This window comes from Lactuca sativa, chromosome 8 (genome assembly GCF_002870075.4).
Source record: "Lactuca sativa cultivar Salinas chromosome 8, Lsat_Salinas_v11, whole genome shotgun sequence".
NCBI lineage: Eukaryota > Viridiplantae > Streptophyta > Magnoliopsida > Asterales > Asteraceae > Lactuca > Lactuca sativa.
In genome coordinates this window covers 205,907,383-205,923,696 of record NC_056630.2, presented here as the reverse complement: position 1 = coordinate 205,923,696, position 16,314 = coordinate 205,907,383, and positions in this window count along the sequence as shown.

Here is a 16,314-nt window from a genome sequence, read left to right as displayed (position 1 = left end):
TGGGTCGAGCTACTCAATGACTACGAATGTGAAATTCGTTATCATCCTAGAAAGGCCAATGTAGTAGCTGATGCCCTCAGTCGAAAAGAATACACGGGTCGGAGAGTCAAATCTCTGACTATGACTATCCATTCCCACATATCCACACAAATTAAGGAGGTTCAACCGGAAGCTTTGCAACCTGAAAATGTGGCGGGTGAATCCCTAAGAGGAATGGAAAGAATCTAAAAATCAAGGGTGGCGGAGCATATTATCTCATGGATCGTATCCGGTCACCAAAACATGGTGGCTTCAGAGACGTGGTCATGACCGAAGCACACAACACGAGATATTCCGTTCACCCAGGTTTAGATAAAATGTATCTGGATCTTAAGAAACTGTACTGGTGGCCTAGCATGAAAGCAGAAAATTGCTACCTTCGTAAGTAAATGCCTTACTTGCGCTAAGGTTAAGGTCGAGTATCAGAAACCTTCAGGATTACTACAACAGCCGGAGATACTGGAATGGAAATGGGAACAAATTACTATGGACTTCATAACCAAGTTGCCCAAGACAACGGGTAGACTCGATACCATATGGGTCATCGTCGACAGATTGACCAAATCCGTGCATTTTCTACCAATCAAGACTGACAAAATGGAAAGGCTTACAAGAACTTACATAAGGGAAATAGTGCGACTGCATGGTGTTCTGATATCCATTATCTCTGATAGAGATAGTAGATTCACTTCAAGGTTCTGGCAGTCACTACAAAGTTCCCTGGGGACTAGGCTAGACATGAGTACAGCCTACCATCCACAAACAGACGAGCAAAGTGAGAGAACGATACAAACTTTGGAAGATATGCTGAGAGCCTGTGTGATTGACTTTGGAAAGGCATGGGATATTCATTTACCCGTTGTTGAATTTTCATACAACAATAGTTATCATACGAGCATAAAGGTTGCTCCATTTGAAGCCCTCTATGTCCATAAGTGCAGGTCCCCTCTGTGCCGGGCTGAAGTTCGCGACACACAGTTATCTAAAGGACGAATTCCTGAGAGAAATCTCACCGGTCCAGAAATCATACGAGAAATGACAGAGAAGATCGTTCAGATTCGTGAAAGGTTGAAAGCCTCTAGAGACCGACAGAAAAGCTACACTAACTAAAGGAGGAAACCTTTGGAATTCTAGGTAGGAGACCGCGTTCTATTGAAGGTATCACCTTGGAAAGGCTTGATACGCTTTGGAAAGCGTGGAAAGCTAAATCCAAGATACGTAGGGCCTTTCGAGATTCTCGCCAGAATCGGCCCTGTAGCTTACAAACTCAATCTACCACGTGAACTTAGTAACATACATCCAACCTTCCACGTCTCGAACTTGAAAAAGTGTCTGTCTGATGAGACTCTTATTATTCCACTCGATGAGATCGAGATCAACGAGAGCGTCAACTTTGTGGAAGAATCGGTAGAAATCATGGACCGAGAGGTCAAACAAACGAAACAAAGTCTCATACCCATCGTGAAGGTTCACTGGAACGCCAAGCGAGGACCTGAATTCACATGGGAACGCGAAGATCAAATAAAACAAAAGTACCCTCATCTTTTTCTCTAATTTCCAAGTATCTTTCTTACTTTAAATTTCGGGACGAAATTCTCTCTAACGGGGGGATGATGTGACCACCCGATATTTCAACTCTATGTAATTACCTAAAAAGTCAAGTATTGTAACCACTTTTGATATAATGAAATTAACTACGAAAATAAAATGTCCTAAAGTCTCTAATTAATTACCTACTATGTTAGATGCCATTAAACCGTGATCGTACGTAAAAAGAACGCCCAAATCCGACTTCGTATAAGGAAGTTATGATTTTTCCAAGTTCGGCTTAGCGACAGACAACTAAAAACTTGAAACGGAGATCGAGTGACTTTTGGCCGGAATGACCTAAATGAGAATCAAAGGTCTCAACAATGGTTTTTCAACGGTAAAAAGTCTGGCAAAAACAGACGTCGGATAATGAAGTTATGAATTTCTAACGAAATTTTCTTACCGCGACCTTTCAAAAATAAATAATAAAAATAATTTCAAAATTTGCCGACGGAATCTAAGCGAAAGTTGTAGAGCGTAGTCTCACCTACGCGTGGATATAAAGAACGTCGAAAACGGAGTTCGTATGAAGAAGATATGAATTTTTGAAGTTTATTAAATAAATAAAATATAAATTTTATATTATATTTCAGTATTATCCGAAAGAGGAGTCACCAGGCCGATCCGAGTTACACCCAGCGTACACTCGTACGCCCAGCGTACTCGAGGTCTAGGCGTCGGATCGTCCACGTCGCCCCTATGCGAGGCTATGCCCCGTCCCATCCGAAGTTCCGAAGCAGTCGAGGATGCGGTCACGCATGACGCACGCGTACGTCCAGCGTACCGAGGCAGTTCCCAGCCCCTATAAAAGGGATGCGAGGGTTCCGAAGAAAAGGCCCAATTCCTCTCATCTTTCTTGCGTTTTGCCTCGTTTTCCGTGCACGTGATATCCCGAAGCCCCGGTTTCCTCGCTCAAGTCCCGAAGGTCGTTTGTGCTCCTGAGATTCCCGAGAATCCCGAGAAAATCTGCTTTCTCGAGTCGAAGTTTTGCGCGGTTTTCGTCTCGTCTTCTTCGATCTTTCAAGTGAGTTCATACCCCTATAATCCACAGTTTTAAATGTTTTATAAATGCTTTTAGGGGGGGATACAAGTAAAACACACGATTATTATCGTGTGTTATATAAAGTTTCATTATACACTTTTTATCAATGGAATCATATGTGATTTATAACTATTATAGGGAAACTTTCGTATGCAAAATATATCATGATAACATCTTGTCCTCTGAAATGAAAAATGTTGTTATATATATATATATATATATATATATATATATATATATATATATATATATATATATATATATATATATATATATATATACAAGTAAAACACTCTGCTTGTACTGTATGCATATTTGTCCATTTTTGGCACTACAAAAGTTATACTTTCATAACAAGTGAGCATTTCACTAAGGTTTACTATACAAACGAGACACACTTTTAGAAAACTGTATAGGTATAGTTTTACGAGAACATCATGAACTTTTACATACTAGAAATACTATTTCAAAGAGATACATTCATATATAAGAACACACGAACATTTTCTTATGTAAATCTGTTTTATACTAAATTTTATGAGACATTAAACTTCACGTACGTTCGAGTACACATTTCAAGTCCTGTATTATATACCAGAATCCCTTGGACGAGGAGCATGGTGTTTGTGTATAGATCTATACGGGATTAACAACCCCGCACCCTGACTGCTAGCTACAGTACACCATTTGGGGTGACAAACGTCAGAACATTCTGACGCCTGAAGAACCTTGTGTATAGGCAATTCCAGTCAATAGCATGGTTATCAAACTCACATGGAGTATTAAAAACACATTGATTTACGTGGTTTTTCAGACGTCTTGGCGACTTTACACGTACATAAATTAACTACTTTAGGCATGAAAAACATTATTGTGTTACAGTTTTGGAACTTCTAAACTGCCACCCACATACGGAAAAACATAAATTTTCTAGAAACAAACATTGGTCTTGATAGAAGGCTACATTTATACCATTATAAAATATGGGATTTTCTAGGAAGAAACCAACAAAAACAAAACATTTCATTTTAGTTCATACAAACATTGTCATTTAATACTTATGAAACTCACCAGCTTAAATGCTGATCTACTCTTTCAAAACTACTTGTATGTCCCAGGGATTCAGTAATTACAGGTAACAAACAGCTTTTGAAGAAGGGATGTTGCGCCAGTTTAAATTCATATTTTGGCATCATATTGTAATTAGTTTTGAACATGTACCTTTTAACAATGTAAACTTTCAATTATATATATGATGGTTATATTGCTTTCTTTACTATGTATTCAATTGTTACGGTACTACATGAAGTCATCCACCCCCGAACGTTTCCGCCGTTCCGGTTTGGGGGTGTGACAACATCAACACTGCTACTCCCGATGAGATCGCTACCTTTGATGCCCATGAGCATGATGCTACGAAAGTCTATTGCATCATGCTTGCGACCATGACTGTTGAACATCAAAAGTCCTATGAGGACTACTATCCCTATGAGATGCATCCAGACTTGGTGGACCGTTACCATCAAAGTGCGAGGCAAGAGAGGTATGATATCATCACTTTGATGATCACTGCCAAAATGGGCAGTGGAGAGTCCCTTACCACTCATCTGCAAAAGATGCAGAGATATGCCGATCGTCTGCTGAAGTTGAATGTTAACTTTGATGAAGACCTGGCAATTGACATTATCCTTCACTCCTTGCCTCCCTGCTACAACCAGTTCCGCATGACCTATCACATGAATAAGGAAGAGGTCACCTTGAGCAAGCTCCAAGGATTGCTGAGAACTGCTGAGAGTAATCTCAAATACAAGTTTGTTGCATCAACTCCCACTCCAACCGCTGCTCCTGTTTTGGCCATAGGGCAAGGGAGGGGCAAGAAGAGGAAGGCTCCCTCCAAGAGCCTCCACAAGGGTAAATCCCAAGATGGTACCTCTTCTATTGGAACCAAAGTTGGTTCTGCTAAGCCTAACTCTAACCCGACGGAGGCAGAGTGCTAGTGCCACCACTGCCACAAAATAGGTCATTGGAAAAGAAGTTGCCCGGAATATCTGCAAGCCATCAAGGATGGGAAGATCAAGTCGTCTTTCACAGGTATTTACATAATTAAATCTAATGATTCATCACATGCTATTTCTTGGGTTCTTGATACAGGATGTGGTTTTCACATATGTTCTGATTTGCAGGGACTAAGAAGAGATAGGGATGTGGAGCGTGGAAGAATAAATCTAATCATGGGGAACAGAAGATCGTCGCCTATCACCAAGATTGAAGTGTATTCTTTAGCTCTTAGTAATGGATTAGGTTTAGATTTAAATAATTTTTGTTATTCGCCAGATATGGCAAGAAACTTCATTTCATTTCATGGTTTGTTTAGACAAGGATTTAGATATTCGTTTGATAATGAGAAAGGTTCAATTTATGCTTATCAAAATGGTGTTTTATATTTTGAAGCATTGCCTTGTAACGGAATTTATGAAATTGTTATAGTTGTAGATAACCTAGGAAATGATGTATTGTGTGTGGATTCTTCCAATAGTATGGATAAAGCATGCTTGTAGCATTGTCGTCTTGGACATGTCAACAAGAAACGCATAGCCCAACTCCAAAAGGATGGAGTGTTGGAGTCATTCAACCTTAGGGATGATGACGTGTGCGAGTCTTGTTTACTTGGAAAGATAATCAAGTCACCCTTCACTGACACTTGTGTTAGGGGTGAGGGTCTATTGGATCTCATACACACCGATGTGTGTGGGCCCTTTAGATCCACCACAAGGGATGCGAACCGCTTCTATGTGACTTTCACCGATGATTATAGTAGATATGGGTATATCTATTTAATCAACCACAAGTTAGAAACCCTTGAAAAGTTCAAAGAGTTTAAAAAAGAAGTGGAGAATCAATTGGGCAGGAAAATCAAGATGCTTCGATCCGATCGAGGAGGAGAGTACCTAAGTCTTGAATTCCACGACTACCTCAAGGAATGCGGAATAGTTTCGCAATTAACGCCACCTAGGAACCCGCAATTGAATAGTGTGGCTGAGAGGCGTAATCGAACCTTGTTGGACATGGTTCGTTCCATGATGAGTCATGATTCACTACCTATCTCATTCTGGGGGTATGCCTTAGAGATTGTTGCCCATTTCCTTAACTTAGTCCCTACAAAGAAGGTTGTTAAAACACCTCACGAGATATGGACAGGGAAAGCTCCCTGGCTCGGGAAGTGCTTCGCTATGAAGGACCTTGGAGAGGCTTCCTATATTCTGGGAATAAGGATAGTGAGAGACCAAAGTAAGCGACTGATAGGACTTAGTCAGAATACTTACTTGGAGAAAGTACTAAAATGTTTTAGTATGGAAAACTCAAAGAAGGGAGAGTTACCAATCCAAAGTAATGCCAAGTTGAGTAAGACTCAATGCCCGAGTACCAAAGTCGAGATAGCAGAAATGAGCCGAGTACCATACGCTTCCGCAGTTGGCTCGATTATGTATGCTATGACTTGTACCCGCCCTGATGTGGACTTTGCTTTGAGCATGGTCAGTAGATATCAAGGGAACCCTGGCAGAGCACATTGGACCGCAGTCTAGAACATTCTAAATTACCTTCGGAGGACCAAGGAATGGTGTCTAGTCCTCAGTGGGAGTGATGACTTAAAGGTGCGAGGGTATAGTGACGCCAACTTTCAGACCGACAGGGACAACTACCGTTCGCAGTCGGGTTGGGTCTTCACCCTTAATGGAGGAGCAGTGACCTGGAAAAGTTCCAAGCAAGAAACCGTAGCTGATTCAACGTGCAAATCAGAGTACATTGCAGCGAGCGAAGCGTCAAAAGAGGCGATATGGTTGAAGAACTTCATTGGAGACCTTGGAGTTGTACCTGTCATAAAGGAGCCTATGGAAATTTTCTGTGATAATGAAGGAGCGGTTGCCTTGACCAAGGAACCGAGGGATCATGGTAGATCTCGACATATCGACAGAAAATGTCACTTTATTCGACATCGGGCAGAAGAAGGACACCTCATAGTAAAGAGCATATCATCATAGGATAACCCAGCAGATCCTCTTACGAAGGGACTGAGTAGGGTTAAGCACTTGCAGCACGCTAGGAGCATCGGGCTAAAGGACGATATTAGTTTAGATTAGATAGTTTGGAAACATGTAATAGATAAATGTAATTGACATTTGATGATTAAATAAAGGAGTATTATTTATAAGTAAAGGTATTGTCTTATGTTAATTGTTTAACTATTGTTTCACTTTGCATGTTTTGACTTTCTGAATAATTGATTTAGTAAGAATAATCGAATGGTCCACAGTCGTTCATATGTTGGAAGTAGATATTAGTGAAGACTGTCATGAATTGGTGTGTAGATTGTCTAACAGGTATTAGACATAGCTAAGGTTTGCTACAACGTTCATGAGTGCTTATGAACATGTTTTGAGCATTGGAATAAACCCGCGCTTGCTGGAATCACTTCATGGAATTTATCACGAGTGATCGCAAGACGATAATATCATATGGTCTTAAAACCTAGATATATGGTTTATTGTTTGCTGATTGGTTGTGCATTAATAATGCGAAAACACATCAGTAACTTGATGTTATAAAACGCATTGTTGTGTATGATTTGATTAGTAAATAGTAAATGCATATAAATCGAAGTTTATCTGTTCCTTTTATCCTAAGAGGGTAAAAGCGATATCAGGGCCCCTCGATGATTTGATTTGACTTATATGCCGGGCCCGGTCAGGACTGAATTGATGTGTTCAATTAAGTTCTATGTCAAATGAATCTGAGATCGAGAAAAACAAACTGCTGGACAATAGGTATGACTATGTTCCATGTGATTGTCCGCATGATATCTAGAACAAAGGACTGTACGATCCCTTATCTAAAGGACAGGTTACTGATAAGATCAGAGTGCGACAGCGTCTTTGAGAGCTACGATTGCTAATCGGAATATACTTACATTATAGTTACTAGACTTATCCAAGTGGGAGACTGTTGGATTAGTGTCTAAGCCCGTAATTATATTTGGTATGTACTTGACCCGGTTGTGCATGGTCCTTTTGGGTTGCCTTCTCCAAAGCAACTTGACAAGGTAATTTAAGGAGAGAGAGAAAATATTGTGGTTTATTAATATATTATAAGAATAATATATTAAAGGGGAAATCATATTTATTTAATTAATATTGGTCATAAATTAAATAGGAATTCATTTGGTGACTAAAAGAGATTAATTAAATAAAGGGGTATAAACTGTCAAATGCATGATAGTTGAGTTTTGGGCTGGGGAACCTAATGGACTAAGGGGGATAAAATTATGATGGGGATACATCATATTTTCGTCCAAAGGCCCTAATCTAGAAGGTTCTATGGGCTGCTTGGTGATTAAGCTGTCCATTAGGGTTTAGACTGAAACCCTAGTAGCCTGCAAGTATAAATAAGACCCCAGGCTATGGAAATTGGCTACACCTGCTTCTAAGAGAACCCTAGGGCCGATTTCTAGCACCTCTCACCCTTTCTCATATTGCCTTCTTGCTTGTGGGGTTTGTGAACCATTAGAGGAGTTACAATTGTGACTCTAAGCTCAAGAACAAGAAGATTACAAGGATTCAAGCTACTTGAAAGAGGTAAATCACTTAGATCTGTTTTCTTTATGATAATTCTAAATTATATATGATACATCTAGGTTTGTAAGTCTTGGATTCAAAACATGTACAATAGAGAAACCTAGATCCAAGCATTAGGGATTGTATGAGCACATAGGATTGTTCTTATGCATAAAACCCATCACTATCATCCAACAACACATCATGATCATCTATAAAACATTTTCCTAAACTACCCATTATTTCGATCCTCATATACTGATCCTAATACAATTATCTTATAAGATCTATCTTGATGGATTACTGTAAACAGCTAGTCGACTATATTGCTTTAGGGTGTCCTTAGCAACATGTGTTAGTCAATAAAGGCAACTATGAGGTGGATGGAGTACATCGATTGAACACACAGTCCATTAGCACTTACAGACTATGAGTCTGCTAGCGTATTCCACAATACTAGGTTTAGTTAGTGGTCGTCATCATACTCTGGCAGATGATTGGTCATCCATTATTATGTTACAAACTGTTCGTCCAGGCGCCTATCGGCTACTTAACTCAGACATACCTAGCAGTGGGTTGATACAGACACACCCTATCTGGTAGTCTAAGGTGGTGTTTTTTTATTGCAAAACCTCTTCATAACCTCTTATGTATGCGTTGCACAATCATCACGCAAACTATTTGTTTTTTAGAATACCGCAGACCTAAAAATGTATGTGCGTCATCTTCTTGACGCATATGTGGACCTATGTCTTCTAACATCTTCTTAGCTCCTTCCGTTAATTCTAAAGGCAAAAAAAAAAACAAATATTAGACCACCATCTGTGTGGAAAAGATTTAAAAAAAATAAAGAAAAACATATTTCAATCGTTGAAATCCATGATTTTTTTGCGATACTTTTATTTTAAAAAATAAGTTTATAAATAAAATATATTGTTTCCAATTTACTACTAAATAAACTAAATAAGAAATTCCTTCCGTATCCATTTAATTATCTTTTTCCTTTTTAGGTTTATGATAATAAGTATATTAAACAAATAGAATTATGATTTATTTTATTTTAATTTTCCTTATAAATTATATGTATCTTCTTAATTAATCTTGAACTTCATATTTTATAAGTATGTGTGTGTTTTTTCATTAATTTTAAACATTGTATTTTGAATAATAAACATGTTATTTGTTTACATGATCTTTTAAATATTTTAGTTTAGTTTAGTAGTCGGCAGACGTTACAAAATAATCAGGCTTCTTCTTACAGACTGTAGATGTTTGGTCCACCTCAGATGTCTACAGATATGGTCCGCAGACTGTAAACATTTTATCCCTTAACAAACAAACTACACCTAAGTGGAAAAAGGTGGGGGAGTACCAATGTAAAATGTACCCCACTGGTCATCATTGTCATCAAATAGAGTTCTACTCTCCTTTCCCATCTCATACATACCCTTGATAATATGTTATCCAATATCCAAACTTAATTGAACTAAGTAAATCTTTTAAGTCCTAAGGTATAACTTTAAAAAAATTATGATACCCATAATCATTTCAAAGTTTCTGGATATGTAATATCTTTACAAGACAAGGCAACACTCTTTCATCTTAACTCGAAGCTAAATGTCTTTGACAAACCTTAGTTTGTACTATATCGATTTCCTATACAGTCTTCTCAGCACCTTTCCAGTATAAATACACTATTATACAACTTAATTGGATCTAAACATCCTTTATAAGTCTCATTCCATCTCTAGGAAATACTATAATGCTTGTATTCATCATCCAAACTGTTTTCCTGTTTATACCATGCTACGATATACAACAATACTATTATCCAACTTAATTGGATCTAATCATCCTTTATATGTCTTACTTTAGAAATTAGAATAATCTATAATCCTTGTCATTATCTTCTAATACCAACTCTGTTAAGGCAACATTATCCTAATATCATATATACATCTTCTCAATAATAATACTTCTATTATCATTATCGTGTGATAATATCATATATACATCTTAACACATATAGAACCATATCTAGTTCGCACAACATATGTCATCAACTATACATCTAAATCACATATTCCATACAATAAGAATATAATTCATATATCAAATTTAAGAGATATTTATTACTTTTAAATCAATATTTGTACTAAAATCATGTTCATGAAAGTAATTGTGCACTCAACTGACTTTGGTGGAAGATCCTCGGGAAAGCTAGCTCCTCTGCTATCTTCCAACATCCATAATCAGTATACTGTTTGGAAATCCCACTTTAAATACCTCACTAGATCTAGCCTAGACATCACTCTCCTAAGTATATCAATCAATAATATGACACATAAACACTAACAGATCTTGATTATAGGTCCATACTAACGATAATGAACTTAAACATAAGTTACATTTAAAGCGTAACAATCATAACTTAACTTACAGAGTTTCTAGCGAAAATCCAGAAAGTCGCAGGCATAATATGGACCAAAAATCTTCTTATTGTCGGGTTATCAAATTCCCCATAGCCTTGTTGAAATAATATTCTCCATAACCCTAAAGAAAACCTCAAAATTTTGAAACTAATGGCTAGAGAAAAAAACTCAGAGGGAAACAAAATTGAAGGTGTAAGGAATGATGCTTTAAACGCTACTATGTATATACAGTAATAGGGGCCCATCGTGACCTACTCCTAGGCGTATCACTTCTTTGGCCATCGTGTTCAGAATTTATCAGAGCCACATGTCATAAAATCCATGGTTCGCGTCGTCCTTCTAGAAGCCATGCGTGTCGCGCCCTTGTGCGTCACGTGTACGAATTTCCATTTTTCTAAAAATCGTATCTTACTCATACGAGCTCCATTTTCAATGTTATTTATAGCCATGCATAGTTATCTATGAGTATTATAATGTTCATTTAGACCTCATCGGCTAATTCTCACTCTATTTTAAACTCATATTTTTATAAAGGCTTAGATTGTTAAAGTTCGTCCGAAAATCATAATTCCTTCATACGAACTCCATTCTCGACCGTGGCAGATTCGTATTTAGGAGATCTTCAACTCTCCTTTACATTGTTTTGGCTAACATTCACATGATTTTAATTTCGATGTCAGTGTCGCGCACTATTGCACCGAAACTTCGAAAAGTCATAACTTCCTCATACAAAATTAGATTTAGGCATTCTTGATTTTACAATTCCTATGAATTCCGTATAAATTACTTAGGCTAATAAGCAACATATCTCCGATTCGTATTTTACAACGTACTTTACTGTATAGGGTTGAACGTAAAACTTTGAATAATCATAACTTCTTCACACAAAGTCAGATTTGAGCATTCTTTATATCTACGTAATCATCATCGCGACTACTACAACTTTCATCAAGATTATTTATCCAAAATAATCTTCTATCAAAACGTCTTTTTAACGTAATCTGTTAAATTTATTATATAGTTTTATACAAATATTCTAAGCCCATAATATTTTCCTATAAAACATGTACGAAATATATAAATATTATCTAAATCATTTAGCCTTAACTTGCAGGCATTACAATACTCCCTTAATTAGAATGATTACGTCTCGGAATCATACAACAACAAAATAGCTCTGGATAATGATTTCTAAGTCTCCTTTTGATACCTAAGTAAGGATTGCTTCTGTACCATGCACTCACAATACTAAATCATCTCATCCTACTATTTAATACTCATCATAATATTCTAGGTTCCTTTATGACAACTTATCAGACTATCGACCTAGTTTCATCATCGAAACATCAATTACGTTGTCTAAAATTTTACTAAAATAAATCATCTATTTTTCACTGAATTTTCTCGCACTACCAATTTCTTACATCTAAGGATTAGATGATAAAGTTCACGATCTTTTCAGATTCATGTTCACTTCGGGTTTTGTCTTTGTTAGACTTCAACAACTTCCACATCATCACTAACATAGGTATCCTCAAGAAATCAGAAAATAATCAAAACATTTACTCATTCATGATAAGGAGCCTTACAAAAATATTCGCTAAGTACCAATTCTTCATCGACATGATTCCCGGAAAGGCACACTTTTTTTGCTTGGTCAATTATAACTCCTAACACATTGTGGTTCTACACCATCTTCGGGCACTTAATGATGAGATCTAAGATAAGATTGACCCTTTTACCTATAGACACAAGTAAATGTTTCAAGTTCTCTCATGATATTTATGGTTGTGTCCTTATTTGACAGCCAAAACATCCATTTCATTATCTACATAATAACAATAGAAGCTAATAACTCTCTTTTGCCTTCTAGTACTGCAACTCTCCTGGATCTTGACGTTGAATCCAAAATTGAGTTGCCTTTCACAATTTTTGCATCAGTGGTCGGGTGTAACGCCCACATTTCTCGCTAGGCATTAATAAAATGATGTAATTGTAATGGTTCACCATTGTAACCTTTTATGAAGTTAATAAAGATATTTATCTGATTATTATGTGATTTACATAGTTATGTGTAGTATACATGCTTAAAACAATATAATCAAATAAAAATAAAATATATGTCCAAAATAGAATAATAATTAGGATGGATAACCTTGACAAAAGAGGAAGTAGTCATGATGAGGATTTCGAAGATATTAAGAAGACTCCAATCCGGCTTAGAATGAAGAAGTTGTGACATGTTGAAGTTTCGTGTTCGACCCGATATGGTAACGAGTGTCGTAGAAAGTGGATTATAGATAGGTTGCTTATTAGCCTAAGAAATCTAAACAAAATTCATAGTAATCATAAAACTGAGAGCGTGCATATAGAGAACACCTAAATATGACTTCATGAGAGGAAAGTTATGATTTTTCTAATATTTCAGCGTAACTGTGTTAGCACAGAAATTGAATTTTAGATCGGTTGACTTTTAGCCGAAACAATCTAAACAAGAATTGAATATCTCGTTAATAGGAGTTTGTCGATATAAAGACAATCAGAATTTGGCGTTGGACGAGAGAGTTATTAACTTTTAAAGGACTTTAACAATTTAAGTCTATTAAAAACTTAACTTTAAAAACTAAAAACTCAAAATTAGCCGACGGAGTCTAAATCAAATATGTAGATGTCATCGGTAGTTAAGCGTAGATATAAAATACGTCTAAAACAGAGCTCATATAAAGAAGATATGTGTTTTCTAAGATTTTATAAAAATCTGTCCACAGCTGTGTGCATAGGCAGAGGGCGCGACGCGCCTTTGACACCCCTAAGATCTCGCCATGTGTCATGGTCTCAGTAGTGCGACGTCAACATCCTGACCGTTTACGCGATGCGCCCAGACAAGGTGTGTGGCACACAACTTCTTTTTCGTGTATAAATAGCTTTCGAAGTTCAGAACTTTTATGACACCTTTCTTTTGTTTCTCTCTCGAAATTCTCTGTGTGTTGGCCCAAAATTCCCTTAGTAGTAGCCATCCACCCATGGTTGCATTATTGACATATATTGCTAAAGGTCCCCTAAGCAGTATTTTCTACCCATTGATGATGATGATCCTTAGGATACGTCCCTTGAGATCAGTATTTTAGGATCAGTATTTGAAAATAATGCGAATGGATGATATGTGCATATTTAACTATATAATTCATGCATATTTCTAATAATTATAGCTATAATTATGTTTATATTGGAACAAAAGATGCTTATTATGTTTAAAATATGATTTGTAGCACTGAAGACTTGCTCGGGACAAAAAGGATGCATGCAAGGAGATGGAAGCAGGAAACGAGAGCTAAAACAAAAGAAGATGAGAAGATGACTGAAGACCATGCCGTGGTGATCTACAACACGACACGGTGATAGGAAAGCTTGTGAACATCAAAGCTGAATTGGTAGACACTGGATAAACTTGAGGAGCACGTCGTGGTGGTGGTCAGCCATGAAGTGGTGGTCAAATTTAGACAATTATAAAATATTAGACATTAGGTCGAATCTAGAGGAATGCCTTCGGTTTTCTGAGGTGAATTGAAATTAAGAACCCTTAGAAACCTAGAAGAAGATCGAAATTCAATTGAAGCTCAAGGATTGAAAAAGATTTAGAAGAATTCAACATTGATCTAGCTGGTTTTCTTATCATACTTATGTCTAGCTTATTTTACATGGATCTACTGCGTGTTTATGCTACAATGAGAGGCTAAATACCTTTTACTTCTTTTTGGTGAAGATGAACTTGATCCATATGAGTTGATTTCGATATTTAGATGATTATATTTGATTTTACTTGTGTTTGATATCTAAACCCTAACATGTTTCAGTTCGAGTTTATATTGCTTATAAATCATATTTAATGTGTTAATTGATCATATTAATTGCATGAATCTATCTCGCAATTGTCTATGATCATTAAATAGTTAGAACTTGGATTAATCACATCTTAGATTAAGTAATTAAAGCTAGTAACTTTAACTGTTTTAGAAAGCATAATTAATCTTATATTATGCTTGGTTGCTTGAATTGATCATAGGAAAGTAATTATTATCATTCATAGTCCAATTGTGCTTAATATCGATTTGGTGTTTAACTTATGCATGATCATTGCTTGTTAATTCAAAAATTGGTAAGGCCTAGATATTTGATCATAATAGCTAGATAATTGGTAATCAATATAATCTAGCCATTAGAAATCAAACATGGTAGAAAGTGAAACCGGATCTAAGCAAAAGTATTCTTATAATTCTTGAAGTTAATTTGTTTTCATTTCTTGCTTAATTGCTAGTTAATAATAAGCTCTTCTAATCTTGCAAAGTTCGTAAAACCCCCAAGTCATAGTTCAATTCTTAGTTTAATTAGAAGTAGTTAATTTATATAATTGAATTTTGTTCCCTATGATCGACAACCGACTTACCTGAGCTATACTATAATCTGTCCAGGTACATTGCCTATAGGTGCATAGTTAGTAAGAGTTCGTTAGGTTATAAATTTAAGACTAGGAGGTACTTTTGTGCACATCAATGGGTAATCGGGTAAGTTATTTGATGTAAAATATATGATTAAAAGAACTTAATTACTATGGGTTGAAAACCCTATGTGCTCACCAGGCTCCAAATCCTGACCCACTTAATTTATTTGTATCACAGGTAACGGTACGAAGATACTTGGATGATGAGTGATTTGAGGATTTTTTTAGCATTAGTATAATAACATGTTGTAAGGCCGATTAAGACTTGTTTATGCTTATGTATCTGTATTGACGATGACATCCCATAGTTTTTTTTAATATAAATGAAATACATTTCTTCGAAAATGATTTGATAATACTATTATCATGTTTTAGGAAAAAATTTCACATTAATTTTTTTACACTCTGAAATAAATAAAACATAAATAAAATGTTTAAAATTGAAATGGGGGTGTCACATTGGGTCTCCACTGCTTGCGTTTGAACCCTCTCATGATGCTAACTATAATCAATTGAAGCGCATTATGTCTCTACTTATGTGATTTGTAGCTCCTTTTCTTCTTATAATAATCTCCTTGTCACATTAACGACTTCATCATCCTCAACATAGCATCATTGTGTGTGCCTAAAACGAGTAATCTTCTTGTATCACAATCATGGTCTTATCAAGATTACGACAAGCACGAAGTTTTCTACCAACACACATGTGTATAAAATGGTATAAGAGGGTTTTAGTAACGTAATACTAGCAACAATTATGGTGGCTGAACTCAATATTTTCTCTTTATCTTTTCTGGAACAATCAATCTTGTTGCGCTTCACTTAATCATCTTGACCACTTCTGAAATATTTTAACATAGACACACAACCAACATCCTTATGCGTCCTCTTATCCTCTTTGCAATAGTCTCAATTCTAATGACTTGCCAAATGAGTGTCAAAATCTTGGGCTTCTTAGATGCTAGTGGTGCTCAAACTTGCACCCATTATTCATCCTCTGATAGACCTTCAATCCTAACCTTCGAATGAAAACTCGATCTTCATTGGAGGCTCCTGCTCCTTCTCAAATTGGGTCATAGATTCTACCATATATAAGGTGTTTAC